Raw genomic sequence first — 14438 nt, forward strand, 5'->3', positions numbered from 1 at the left:
ACAGACTGACAGAGTGAGTTGACGTTCAAACAAAAGTTTAAGGGGTGCTGGTTGCTGTGACCGCAGCATGTGTGTGTGTGTGTCTGTTTATGTGTGGGTGTGTGTTTGTGTGTGTGTAGAGGTGAGGTGAGGGGACAGCCACGGGGTCGGCAGTGTGCTCAGCTGTACACCTCTCCTTCCGTCCCACTCCGAGGACACTGAGACACAAACAAACATCTGGCGATGGGCTCCAGTACTGCTTTCAAACGGTGTAACACAATATGGCTGACGCAGGCCAAAAACAAGATGGGAGTTAGAAAAACAAACAGCCCCATAGCTCCGCATCAGTGTGCTCTCTGCGTGCCGACCAGCAGGATAGCTCAACATTGTACAATTCAATGAATGAGCCAAGGGAATCAGTAGATATACTATATCTATATGTTGGCCATGGTTTTGTTTTCTGCTTGATTTAATGGTCAGTTATAATCACGAGAGTTGCTGGTTCCTGTTTGGATTTTCCAGGATATAGAAGAACAGGGAAGATATTATAAAATTACAGTGAATAGAACCAATAGGCATCACCATCACACACAGACGATCAAATCCTGTTATTCCCACCTCTGAGCTCAAATACACACACAGAAAGCCTCACACAAACACATTCGCATACACAAGCAGACATACTCACAAAAACACACGTGCATGCAATTAGGGTTGCAAAGCTACCGGTAGTTTACCAAGGTTACTGGAATCTTCAGAAAGTTTGGTAATTAACAGAAAATCTATGGCAATCTATTATAATTTTGGTCATTATACATTGACTTGAAATCCCTGGCCACTTTAATAAATGGAACACTAGTCAATGTAATAATGTTTACATGTCTTGCATTACTCATCTCATATGCATTTACTGTATTCTATACTATTCTACTGTATCTTAGTCTATGCCGCTCTGACAGCTCTGACATTGCTCGTCCTGATATGTATATATTCTCAATTCCATTTCTTACTTAGATTTGTGTGAATTGGGTATATGTTGGGAAATTGTTAGATTATACTTTTTAGATATTACTGTACTGTCGGAGCTAGAAACACAAGCATTTTGCTACACACCCGCAATAACATCTGCACATGCATGTAAACACATGCATGTGACCAATACAATTTGATTTTGATTTGACACACACAGAGAGACAGAGAGACAGAGAGACAGAGAGACAGAGAGACAGAGAGACAGAGAGACAGAGAGACAGAGAGAGAGAGAGAGAGAGAGAGAATTTAGCCCTGTGTTACAGAGCCGCTACAGCGGCAGTGTCAACCATCGCACTTACACATTGGTTCACATGAGGCCAGGGCCTTCCCCTTCCTCTCTCTTCCCCCTTCTCTTCCAGCCGCCATCAGCAGATTTAGGAGGTGCCCGCCCTAATGGCCAGGGAAGTAGTAACATTTAATAAGTGGCAAAACAAATCATTCAAATGAACCCTTAACATGAATGGCTTGGGCTGCCTTTTTCTGCATCGATTTAGCTCTGTTCTGACCAGGCACACAGCTGTGAACGGGGCTTCTCACATCCAATAAAACACACGTTTGGAGTGAAGCACATGCACACACAGATTGAGATTCATTGCAGGCACCGGTGCAGACACAGACACACACGTGCATGCACACACACACATCGAAAGAAAGTACAATGAAGACAGACACACTCAGACATACACGTGCATGCAGGCACGCACACACACCCATACACAGCTCAGCCCCGAGTCCACCAACCCAGCACACGGTCCGTGCCTTCAAAATGTGTCAAAATATTTACTTTTTTACCTTGGTGGTTTTGAGTATGAAATGTGCTCCATGCCTTCTCATCCCAAAGACCCCAGTCACTCTCCTGCTCCCTCACAGCAGGCAAGAGAGAACATGGGGTTCCATTTGGCAGATACAATGAAAACACACACACGCAAACACACACACACACACATCCATAAAGGAAGGTACAAACCAGGCAGTTTCCATGTTCTCCAGTACAGAAGAGTCAGGAGGATATTGAGGATCTGGGCGGGGTTTTGATTGTATTATTAACAACAATCAGATGGGATGTTTGACCTGACCCACTGCTCTGTTTTACAGTGTTCCCCAGTTTTGGCACGCTCCGAGGCGACTTTCTCAAATATCCCTTAGTCTTAATTGAATTAGTCAAGCCTCTGGAAAAGAAAAGCTGTAGGAGACATGAGCCTGAAGGAAACACGAGTGAGCAGAGGGAGTGACGCCCAGAGTGATGCCGCCAACAAGGACCTCGCTCTCTCCCCCTCCTCCTCGTCCGATTCTGTCACGAGAAGAACACCAAGGGCGGTAGGCCGAGCCAGGCCCAGTGCGGGACAAGGGGGAGACACACACACACACTGAGATTTCTCGCCAGGCCTGACGGAGGGACGTGACCCGTGCGAGAGGAGGCAAGCGGCTGGAACGGCGTGAAGGATGGCTGGGAGGCAGAGAGAGAGAGAACGACAGAGCAAGAGAGAGAGAATGACAGAGCAAGAGAGAGGGAGAGAGAGAATGACAGAGCAAGAGAGAGGGAGAAAGGCAGAAGACTTCTTCTTGCTGCAAGGAGAGCTACGTCACAAACTTCTGATGATATTTAACTATGCGGCTTATACCAGAGCAAAAGTTCACATGAGGCTTCCTTCACGTCGTCTGCCAAGATCAACAACCACTCTCGGCCTCCCATCTCCAAACACTCCCCAGTCTTGGAGGGAAAAGAAAGAGAAGGAGGAGGGCGAGAAAAAACGTTGGGATGCAGTAGAGTAGAAAAAAAGGAGGGAAAAGGAAAAGAAAACAGATTTTTCAAATAGTGTCAAGAGAGGCTGTACAGATACGGGGGCCACCGGGGGCCACCAGGGACAATAACTGGCATGTGAAATATGCTCCGGCGTGGGTCTACATAAGAAAAGCACCTTTGTCAAGACACAGAGGGGAGAGAGGTTCAATGGGAAACTTTGACTTCACTAAGGCTATCTGTCACTGATATCTTGACGGGGAGCGACTTAGGCATGTGTGTGTGTGCATATATATACAGCACTAGTCAGGTTTTCTTTATTTTTACTATTTTCTACAATGTAGAATAATAGTGAAGACATCACAACTTTGAAATAACACATATGGAATCATGTAGTTGCCAAAAAAGTGTTAAACAAATCAAAATAGATTTTATATTTGAGATTCTTCAAAGTAGCCACCCTTTGCCTTTTTATTTACCTTTCTTTGCCTTGATGACACCTTTGCACACTCTTGGAATTCTCTCAACCGACTTCACCTGGAATGCTTTTCCAACAGTCTTGAAGTAGTTCCCACATATGCTGAGCTGCTTTTCCTTCAATCTGCGTATCACTGCAGAATGCTGTGGTAGCCATGCTGGTTAAGTGTGCCTTGAATTCTAAATAAATCACAGACAGTGTCACCAGCAAAGCACCATCACACCTCCTCCTCCATGGTTCATGTTGGGAACAACACATGCGGAGATCATCCGTTCACCTAGTCTGCATCCCACAAACAAAGACATGGCGGTTGGAACCAAAAATCTCAAATTTGGACTCATCAGACAAAAGGACAGATTTACAACAGTCTAATAATGTCCATTGCTCGTGTTTCTTGGCCCAAACATGTCTCTTCTTCTTATTGGTGTCCTTTAGTAGTGGTTTCTTTGCAGCAATTTGACCATGAAGGCCTGATTCACCTCATCTCCTCTGAACAGTTGATGTTGAGATGTGTCTGTTACTTGAACTCTGTGAAGCATTTATTTGGGCTGGTAACTCTAATGAACTTATCCTCTGCAGCAGAGGTAACTCTGGCTCTTCCTTTCCTGTGGCGGTCCTCATGAGAACTAGTTTCACCATAGCGCTTGATGGTTTTTGCGACTGCACTTGAAGAAACTTTCAAGTTTCTCAAAGTTCTTGAACTGTTCCGTATTGACTGACTTTCAAGTCTTAAAGTAATGATGGACTGTCGTTTCTCTTTGCTTATTTGAGCTGTTCTTGCCATAATATGGACTTGGTTTTTTACCAAATAGGTCTACCTTCTGTATACCACCCCTACCTTGTCACAACACAACTGATTGGCTCAAACGCATTAAGAAGAAAATAAATTCCCTACATGAACTTTTAACAAGGCACACCTGTTAATTGAAAGACATTCCAGGTGACTAAATCAAATCAAATGTTATTTGTCACATACACATGGTTAGCAGCTGTTAATGCGAGACTACCTTATTAAACTGGTTGAGAGGATGCCAAGAGTGTGCAAAGCTGTCATCAAGGCAAAGGGTGGCTACTTCGAAGAATCTCAAATATAACATATATTTTGATTTGTTTAACACTTTTTTGCTGACTACATGATTCCATATGTGTTATTTCATATTTCACCAGTATTCTACCATGTAGAAAATAGTAAAGATAAAGAAAAACCCTTGAATGAGTAGGTGTATCTAAACTTTTGACTGGTACTGTATATCTGTGTGCGTGTGCATGCGTGTGTGACCCAGGCATGCTCGAAAGCAAAGTACATACACACACATTCAGGTGATAGATGTGGAGTTTATGGCCTTCAAAAAACATTTGGTGAGCTCTCTAAACCACCTTATGACATTGAGGGACCAATATGTCAGCAGATTGGGGGCTTAAATTTTGTTCAAAGGTAACCATAGCAATGTATGCATTTGTTTCTAAAACAAACTATTGTGATGGCATTCATCAAATCATTTCAATAGAGCTGAACACAAATTGCTGTTGTGACACAACACAACTGATTATTTCAGCCTGTAGTCATCCACTGAGCTCCAGTGTACATAGACTTTGTATTCTATGTGCATTCTTGGGACAATATAGGCCTAGCTCCTATTCTCTATGCCACTCCAAAGGCTTCAGCTCTAAGGTCAACAGGGTGTCGTGTGACAAAATTTCATTGTTACGGCTTCCATTGAAGTCCGTCCATACGTTCTTCTCTAAGGCCCTTGTGAGAATAGATATCTTATCTCACCAAAGACGTAGAGTCTGGCACAATGCACAGTAATATGCCTTTCAAATGTGTTTTTGATAACACCGCCTGATTGCATGCGGAAGTGTGTGTGTGTGTGTGTGTGTGTGTGTGTGTGTGTGTGTGTGTGTGTGTGTGTGTGTGTGTGTGTGTGTGTGTGTGTGTGTGTGTGTGTGTGTGTGTGTGTGTGTGTGTGTGTGTGTGTGTGTGTGTGTGTGCGTTTCCGATCTGAAGCTGCTTGTTTTTCTTGGCGTAAAGATACCAGATGAGAGGCCAGATAAATCTAAGATGTTGAAGAAATGCTTAAATTAAACCTTTGAAGAACAATAAATAAAGCAGCATACCTTTTGTTAAGGTGACAGCTGCCATACATTTGAGGTTTCCTGCCTATTAAATATTATTGCGCTAGTTCTTATGAATGGAACAGAGTCCTGCCCCCCCACCCCCACCCACCTGTATGCACGTTTTTGCCCTAGCACTACACAGCTGATGATGAGTTGGTTATTTGAATCAGTCGTGAAGTGCTAGGTCAAAAGACACGACCGAGATTGGCGAAACCCTGAGCCTAACTTAATGTCCTGCAATTTACCCTACAATATAAAATTACTATAGGACAGCCTCAGAGTCACAAGGATTTGGTGGCAGTGCTACTTCTATCTCTTCTCTTGAATTAGAAGGTCCAAAATATTTTCTGCGATATTATAAGGAAAAAGACATAACTCCATTACCTTAATTAATTCAGCACAATAACAAGCTGCACAGCAGACACACAGTCAACCAACAGGTTGTCTCACATTGATGACACGTCTGAGAAGTTCCATCACTCCCATGGTTCAGATGACACGTCATTTAGCGAGGAGCTCCACTGGCCTAGCCTAGCGTTAATGACTCACTGTTGAGTGGGGCTCACATACTGCCAAATCAGACAGTGAAGAGTAAACCTAACATACGGACAGTGCCAAAGTAGGAATATCAGCAAAGACAGTATAAGTAATGCTAATAATAACAATGGAAACCATTGTTGTCAAACAAAAAGTGATAAGTAATTTTATTTTTAACTCCCCTATACATGTTCTTAGAGGCAGACCTAGGTCAGATATGTTTGAGGTTGCTGCGCAAGTATTTGAAAGTATTTGACATATGCTATATAATTCTATGTCCAGTGTTCCAGATTTTCTATTAAATATTACCTCAAATGAATTACAATATGAATGAAATAGATGTTAAAAAGCAGCTTTTCTCTGTGCCCCTGCTTGGCCTGTTAGGAAACCACAGAGTGGGTTGGGTGTATACTGGTCAAAAAATAATTATAATAATTTGACAGCTCAGCCAATGAGACGTGCAACCACTTGGATATTCAAAATAGATCCCATGTGGGGGCACTGAGGCAGACTGATGGAGCCAGGCTGCACCAAATGAAATTGGATGGATGGATGGATTGGATTCAGGATTTGGAAATGAGCGATGGAACTAGGTCACTTTACTATAACAGCAATAAATGTAGGCTGATTATTTGTCCTTTGCTTTGTCACTATATTCCTGATATTTCTGTTGTTACAGTAGATATCTAACAAGCTAATCGTGAACCTAGATAGCTAGTTACTACTGCTACATATATCAGTTAACAACAGCTAGCTAGGTTTCCTCTTGACATAAAACGTTTCGTTACAAACCACAGGATTTAAAATAAAAGGGAAAGGTGAGATGGTTGTTGTGTGGAGGATCTGCTTTGACTTGCTTTTTTATTGACTAGCTAGCTAGCTAACATTAGCATTCTAACTAACTTTAGCATACTAGCGTTAGCTAACTGCTTCTAAACAGCCAGCAGGCCAACTCTTACAAACCACATCATTTGAAATACCAGTTTATTAGGTACAACACCTCGTTCGCAAAAAATGGATTGCTACATAAAGCAGGCAGACAGGCATCAAGGCATTCAGTTACTGTTCGATTGAACATTATAATGGGCTAAACGAGTGACCTAAGGAACTTTGAGAGTGGTATGATCGCCGTGCCAGGCGCGCCGGATCCAGTATCTCAGGCGTGGTCGCCCTCCTGTGCTTTTCACGTATGACAGTGTCTAGGGTTTACCGAGAATGCTGCAACAACAAAAAAACATCCAGTCAGCGGCAGTCCTGTGGGTGAAAACAGCTCGTTGATGACAGCGGTCGAAGGAGAATGGCGAGAATGGTGCAAGCTAACTGGCTGGCCACAAACAGACAAATAACGGCGCAGTACAACAGTGATGTGCAGAACGGCAGAAGAAACTGCTCCAGTGGGCACACGATCACCAACACTGGACAATTGAGGAGTGGGAAAACATCACCTGGTCCGACGAATCCCGGTTCATGTTGCGTCATGCTTATGACAGAATCAGGAGTCCATGCACCCATCCTGCCTGGTACTGGTGGTGTACTGGTGTGGGGAAAGTTTGGGGGAAAGTTTTCATGACACACGTTAGGTCCCTTGATACAGATTGCGCAACAAACGTTTCAGACACCTTGTAGAATCCATTCTCGGAAGAATTCATGCTGATCTGGAGGGAAAGAGAGGGCCGACTCTGTACTAGATGGGTGTACCTATTAAACTGTCCGGTAAGGGCTCCCGAGTGGCGCAGCGGTCTAAGGCACTGTGTAGCAGTACTAGAGGTGTCACTACAGATCCGGGTTCGATCCTGTGTCGCAGCCGTCTAAGCCGGCCACAACTGGGAGACACATGAGGTGGCGCACAATTGGCCCAGCATCGTCTGGGTTAGGGGAGGGTTTGACCGGCCGGGATGTCCTTGTCCCATTTCGCTCTAGCGACTCCTTTGGTGGGCTGGGCACATGTACGCTGGCACGGTCGCCAGTTGGACGGTGTTTCCTCTGACACATTGTTGTGGCTGGTTTCCAGGTTAAACGAGCAGTGTGTCAAGAAGCAGTGCGGCTTGGCAGGGTTGTGTTTCGGAGGAGGCATGGCTCTCGACCTTCGCCTCTCCTGAGCCCGTACGGGAGTTGCAGCGATGGGACAAGGCTGTAACCACCAATTGGATATTACGAAATTGGGGAGAAAAAGGGATTAAAAATGTTTTAAAATAAACAACAACCGGCCAGTAAGTGTAGAAGTTACTGGCGAGATAGTTGTCACATAGGTTTTGTCCTTTTTTTAAACGCCAGCTGTGGTTTGCTTGCCTTGCGAGCTAGCTTGCTTGTGTGCAGTAAACTCGTGTCTTCCCCAGTCTCGAGAAGGATCCTTATCCCACCGGAGAATTTGGCAAAAAAGGAAAAGGCTGCTGGACCAATCACATACAGGCCTGTCTCAGACAAAGATAATGATGTCATTATCCAAGCAAATTTCAAGCGTTTTTGTTTGAGATGTGTTTTTTTCCCCTCCAAATGATGCTTTCAGCTTTGTTTTCAAATATGAGTACAACACACATCAACAACATTATTTGGGTACAAGTTAACAGAAGATTAACTTTTAAAGGTGAGATTTCACTGGACAGTTACGTCGTCTGGTTCGAGACCGCAGATACCTGTGGAACTCCACGGTGGGAACTCTACAGAGAACCTCTTTATCATAACAACCTGTGGAATCCTATGAGGAATCTGCACCCCCAGTATGGACCTTTGAACTTCAATGTAGTGCTTCACAGTAAAATTGGTCAGCGCCCATTGAGGCAGAGGGAGCAGAATTATAATAAATCCAGAATCACCTCCACGGCCTCCCACAGAGAAGCACAACCCCCTCCTGAACATTCCACCTTAACAAAACCCGAAAATACACTTTTTGGATCTTGCCCAATTTTATCCCAGGGAAATCAGGTCGAAATTCTGAAAAAGGGTTCTGAGGAGAGAGAGGCAGAGCAAGAGGTGAGACGTCCAGACATCCAGGGACCCGCTGCTGCCTCCTCCACTACCTCTGTCTGCCACTCACCAATATGGTTCATATTAGAGAGCTTATGCAAGGCTCAGTGCTAATGCGGCTCTTATGGAGAGAGAGCAGGCAAGGGATGTCAGATGGAGCGCAGGGCACAGTGGGACTTTGTTGGAGTGGAGGGGGCAATGGAGATGGAGAGTGTGTTATGGGGAGAGGAGGAGGAAGAGAGGTGAAGAGGAAGGGGGAGAGAGGGGGGAGAGAAGAGGGTGTTGTATGTTTTCTTTGCAGTACACATTAGTATTGCAAAACACGAGGCTTCAAAACCATTCATAGTATTATACTCTAAAAAAAAACAAAATTCTTGCACGTATCTGTGAACTCAAAGTCACAAACAAAACAAAAAAACTCCCCCAAAACAATCTGCACACGGAGGCGATCTAAAACAAGTAATGTTGGAGCACAAAGCTATTTCTCACAAATACCTAAGAAGTGTATTATACATCCCTTATCTGTTTTGCTGGCAAAAAGAAAACAATAACCTCCTAGTCAGGCAGTCAGAGCTGGGAAAACAACAGAGCTCTCTGAATAGATGTGAAGGGGCATGTCTTCTCAGGGCTAGAGCAACAGTGGACTTGACAGGAGAGGAGCAGGGCCATGGGGCCACAGGGGTAAGAGCATAGGAGAACATAGGGGGATATAGGAGGGAAGGAGAAGGGCAGAATGGGGGCAGGGTTCCCAGTGAAAAGGGGCTGTAGGGGGCAGCTGTCCTCTTCCTTCCGGGCTGGCGGGTCCCGTCACGTCAGAGCTGAGGTGGGCTTTGAAGCCCTGACAGGCCAGAGGAACCAGGTCAGGGAGAGGATTAGCCCATGGGCCAGGGGGGGTCTCAGAAGACTAGGGTCATCCCCCTAACCCTCCCCCCCTTTCTCAGACAACCCCTAAGGGACCTCTTGACATTTACAGAACGGGGTACATGGAGGAATTGGGGGGAGGGTCATGCTTCTTTTTTTTTCAGTCCATGGAAGCTTTTGTATTTGTTAATTTACAATCGATTCATTTCAATATTTCTCAGTGTTTTAGAATTAGTTGCTTATTATATCTTGATGTGTGCCTGATGTCGCCCATCATCAATTTGTACCATTGTGCGGTTTGCTGCAGGTGAGAACTCAGTCCGAATCAAACACGAGAAAATAACAAGAGCTGCGCAATATTAGACCTATTAGTTGTTTGACTATGACAAGCATTTGATGAAATGCACACAATATGATAATTTGATATCCCTGAAATATTCCCAAAAAATTGTCTAAGTTCCTAAGCCCCTCTGACTCATTGTTGGACTGTCTGTCAAAGTCTGCACTTCTCTCACTCAGGGAGAGCAAGAGCTACGTCACCAGGTTATGCAGCCCCCCAATCACTGCAGCGCTAGATCGAACTTCATGCAATAACGCATTCTGTCAAATCATCTTCCGTCTCTGTCTGTATCCTACATCTATTGTTGCATGGTGTGATCAGATCATTATGGTAAAACATATATACTAAAATGAGCGGAAAAGACTAGTGTGCTAACCCTAATTGTTCAAGTAAGTTGCTCTGCATAAGAGTGTATGCTAAGTGGCTAAAAAGTAAATGTAAATATAGTGTGCAACATAACAGCCACAGGATGACACATATGGATGACGTATAACTTTCCTACAGTAGCCAGCTGACAATGAACCTATCCTTGTAAAGTCATTTTTGTTGCAGATATAATTGATAGCTTAGGTACTGATGCATACATCTATCGAAATGCAATTTATGCTCACTTTTCAATTTTTCAATGGGGAAGATCAAATATGCTATTATTACATTCATAATTAGCCTACATTTACATTGTCAAAACGGTAGACTTTCATTAGAAAATGATGCAGGGGATTTCATTTGCAAGCCAGGGACAAATTACTTTTCTCGAGCGAGCAAGAGAATGTGATAATTTAGGCTAATTTTATCAAATGGAAAAGTATTCTTATATGTTTCACCAAATAGCCTTGCATCAAATACCCTACTCCCTGAAAGTTGTGTAATGATTATATATAGCATATCTATAGAATGATGCTAACTTTTTTTAACATCCAGTCCCTAACTACCCCAGACCAGTCCAACCTTACACATCAAATCACATTTTATTTGTTACATGTTTTGTAAACGACAGGTGTAGACTAACAGTGAAATGATTACTTACGGGTCCTTCCCAACAATACAGAGATAAAATAAAATAAATAAATAATAGAAAAGTATAAACAAGTTATAATAAAATAATAAATACACAACGAGTAGCGATAACTTGGCTATATACAGTTGAAGTCGGAAGTTTACATACAACTTAGCAAAATACATTGAACTAAGTTTTTCACAGTTTCTGACATTTAATCCTAGTAAAAAGACTCCCTGTCTTAGGTCAGTTAGGATCACCACTTTATTTTAAGAATGTGAAATATCAGAATAATAGCAGAGAGAATGATTTATTTCAGCTTTTATTTCTTTCATCACATCCGTAGTGGGTCAGAAGTTTACATACACTCAATTCATATTTGTTAGCATTGTCTTTAAATGGCCTATAAATAGCCTTCCACAAGCTTCCCACAATAAGTTGGGTGAATTTTGGCCCATTCCTCCTGACAGAGCTGGTGTAACTGAGTCAGTTTTGTAGGCCTCCTGGCTCGTACACGCTTTCAGTTCTGCCCACAAATATTCTATGGGATCAAGGCTTTGTGATTTGTTGTGCTTAACTTCTCTAGGATAGGGGGCAGCATTTTCACGTTTGGATGAAAAGCATACCCAAACACAACTGCCAGCTACTCATCCCCAGAAGATAAGATATGCATATTATTAGTAGATTTGGATAGAAAACACTCTGAAGTTTCTAAAACTGTTTGAATCATGTCTGTGAGTATAACAGAACTTATTTAGCAGGCGAAACCCAGAGGACAAACCATTCAGATTTTTTTTTATTTTTAGGTCACTCTCTTTTCAATGGGATTTTATTGGGAATCCAGATTTCTAATTGACCTTCTTCCAGTTCCTACCGCTTCCACTGGATGTCAACAGTCTTTAGAAATTGGTTGAGGTTTTTTCCTTTGTGTAATGAAGAAGTAGGGCCATTTTGAACGAGGGTCACTTGAAGTGTACTGTTAGATAGAGGCGCGTGACCAGAAAGCTAGCTACAGTTTGTTTTAATCCTGTATTGAACACAGATCATCCCGTCTTCAATTTTATTGATTATTTACGTTAACAAATATCTAAAGTTGTATTACAAAAGTAGTTTGAAATGTCTTGGCAAAGTTTACAGGTAACTTTTGAGATATTTTGTAGTCACGTTGCACAAGTTGGAACCAGTGTTTTTCTGTATCAAACGCGCCAAATAAATGGACATTTTGGATATATATCGAGGGAATTAATCGAACAAAAGGACCATTTGTGATGTTTATGGGACATATTGGAGTGCCAACAACAGAAGCTTGTCAAAGGTAAGGCATGAATTATATTTTTATTTCTGCGTTTTGTGTCGCGCCTGCAGGGTTGAAATATGCTTCTCTCTCTTTGTTTACTCTGGTGCTAACTCAGATAATAGCATCGTTTGCTTTCGCCGAAAAGCCTATTTGAATTCTGACATGTTGGCTGGATTTACAACAAGTGTAGCTTTAATTTGGTATCTTTCATGTGTGATTTCATGAAAGTTAGATTTTTATAGTAATTTATTTGAATTTGGCGCTCTGCATTTTCTCTGGCTTTTGGCCAAGTGAGACAGTAGCGTCCAGCCTAAACTCAGGTTTTGGATATAAATATGAACTTTACCGAACAAAACATACATGTATTGTGTAACATGAAGTCCTATGAGTGTCATCTGATGAAGATCATCAAAGGTTAGTGATTAATGTTATCTCTATTTATGCTTTTTGTTACTCCTCTCTTTGGCCGGAAAAATAGCTGTGTTTTTCTGTGACTTGGCTCTGACCTAACATAATCGTTTGGTGTGCTTTCGTCGTAAAGCCTATTTGAACTCTGACATGTTGGCTGGATTCACAACAAGTGTAGCTTTAATTTGGTATCTTTCATGTGGGATTTCATGAAAGTTTGATTTTTATAGTAATTTATTTGAATTTGACGGTCTGCATTTTTGCTGGCTTTTGGCCAAGTGGGACGTTAGCGTCCCACATATCCCAGAGAAGTTAAGCCATTCTGCCACAACTTTGGAAGTATGCTTGGGGTCATTGTCCATTTGGAAGACCCATTTGCGACCAAGCTTTAACTTCCTGACTGATGTCTTGAGATGTTGCTTCAATGTATCCACATAATTTCCCTCCCTCATGATGCCATCTATTTTGTGAAGTTAACCAGTCCCTCCTGCAGCAAAGCACACCCACAACATGATGCTTCCACCCCCGTGCTTCACGGTTGGGATGGTGTTCTTTGGCTTGCAAGCCTCCCCCTTTTCCTCCAAACATAACAATGGTCATTATGGCCAACCAGTTCTATTTTTGTTTCATCAGACCAGAGGACACTTCTCCAAAAAGTACAATCTTTGTCCCCATGTGCAGTTGCAAACCGTGGTCTGGCTTTTTTATGGCGGTTTTGGAGCAGTGGTTTCTTCCTTTCTGAGCGGCCTTTCAGGTTATGTCGATATAGGACTCGTTTTACTGTGGATATAGATATTTTGTACCTATTTCCTCCAGCGTCTTTACAAGGTCCTTTGCTGTTGTTCTGGGATTGATTTGCACTTTTCGCACCAACGTACAGTTGAAGTCGGAAGTTTACATACACTTAGGTTGGAGTCATTAAAACTTGTTTTTCAATCACTCCACAAATTTCTTGTTAACAAACTATAGTTTTGGCAAGTCGGTTAGGACATCTACTTTGTGCATGACACAAGTAATCCAGCAATTGTTTGCAGACAGATAATTTCACTTATAATTCACTCCTTCACAATTCCAGTGGGTCAGAAGTTTACATACACTAAGTTGACTGTGCCTTGAAACAGCTTGGAAAATTCCCAGAAAATTATGTAATGGCTTTAGAAGCTTCTGATAGGCTAATTGACATCATTTGAGTCAATTGGAGGTGTACCTGTGGATGTATTTCAAGGCCTACCTTCAAATTCAGTGTCTCTTTGCTTGACATCATGGGAAAATCAAAAGAAATCAGCCAAGACCTCAGAAAAAAAATGTAGACCTCCACAAGTCTGGTTCATTCTTGGGAGCAATTTCCAAACGCCTGAAGGTACCACGTTCTACTGTACAAACAATAGTATGCAAGTATAAACACATGGGACCACGCAGCCGTCACACACTCTTAAATGGAGCTCCTGGGGCTCCATGCAAGATCTCACCTCGTGGAGTTGCAATGATCATGAGAACGGTGAGGAATCAGCCCAGAACTACACGGGAGGTTCTTGTCAATGATCTCAAGGCAGCTGGGACCATAGTCACCAAGAAAACAATTGGTAACACACTATGCCGTGAAGGACTAAAATCCTGCAGCGCCCGCAAGGTCCCCCTGCTCAAGAAAGCACATATACATGCCCGTCTGAAGTTTGCCAATGAACA

The 14438-nt window shown here is 42.7% G+C and overlaps 1 protein-coding gene across 2 annotated transcripts in view; it reads right to left on the reverse strand.

The window, feature by feature from the left end:
* Window positions 1–14438, reverse strand: part of pappaa (pregnancy-associated plasma protein A, pappalysin 1a) — a 126536-nt gene that overhangs the window by 70823 nt on the left and 41275 nt on the right. The gene's annotated exons all lie outside the window — the stretch shown is intronic.

Source organism: Salvelinus fontinalis, chromosome 10 (genome assembly GCF_029448725.1).
Source record: "Salvelinus fontinalis isolate EN_2023a chromosome 10, ASM2944872v1, whole genome shotgun sequence".
In the NCBI taxonomy this organism is placed as follows: domain Eukaryota; kingdom Metazoa; phylum Chordata; class Actinopteri; order Salmoniformes; family Salmonidae; genus Salvelinus; species Salvelinus fontinalis.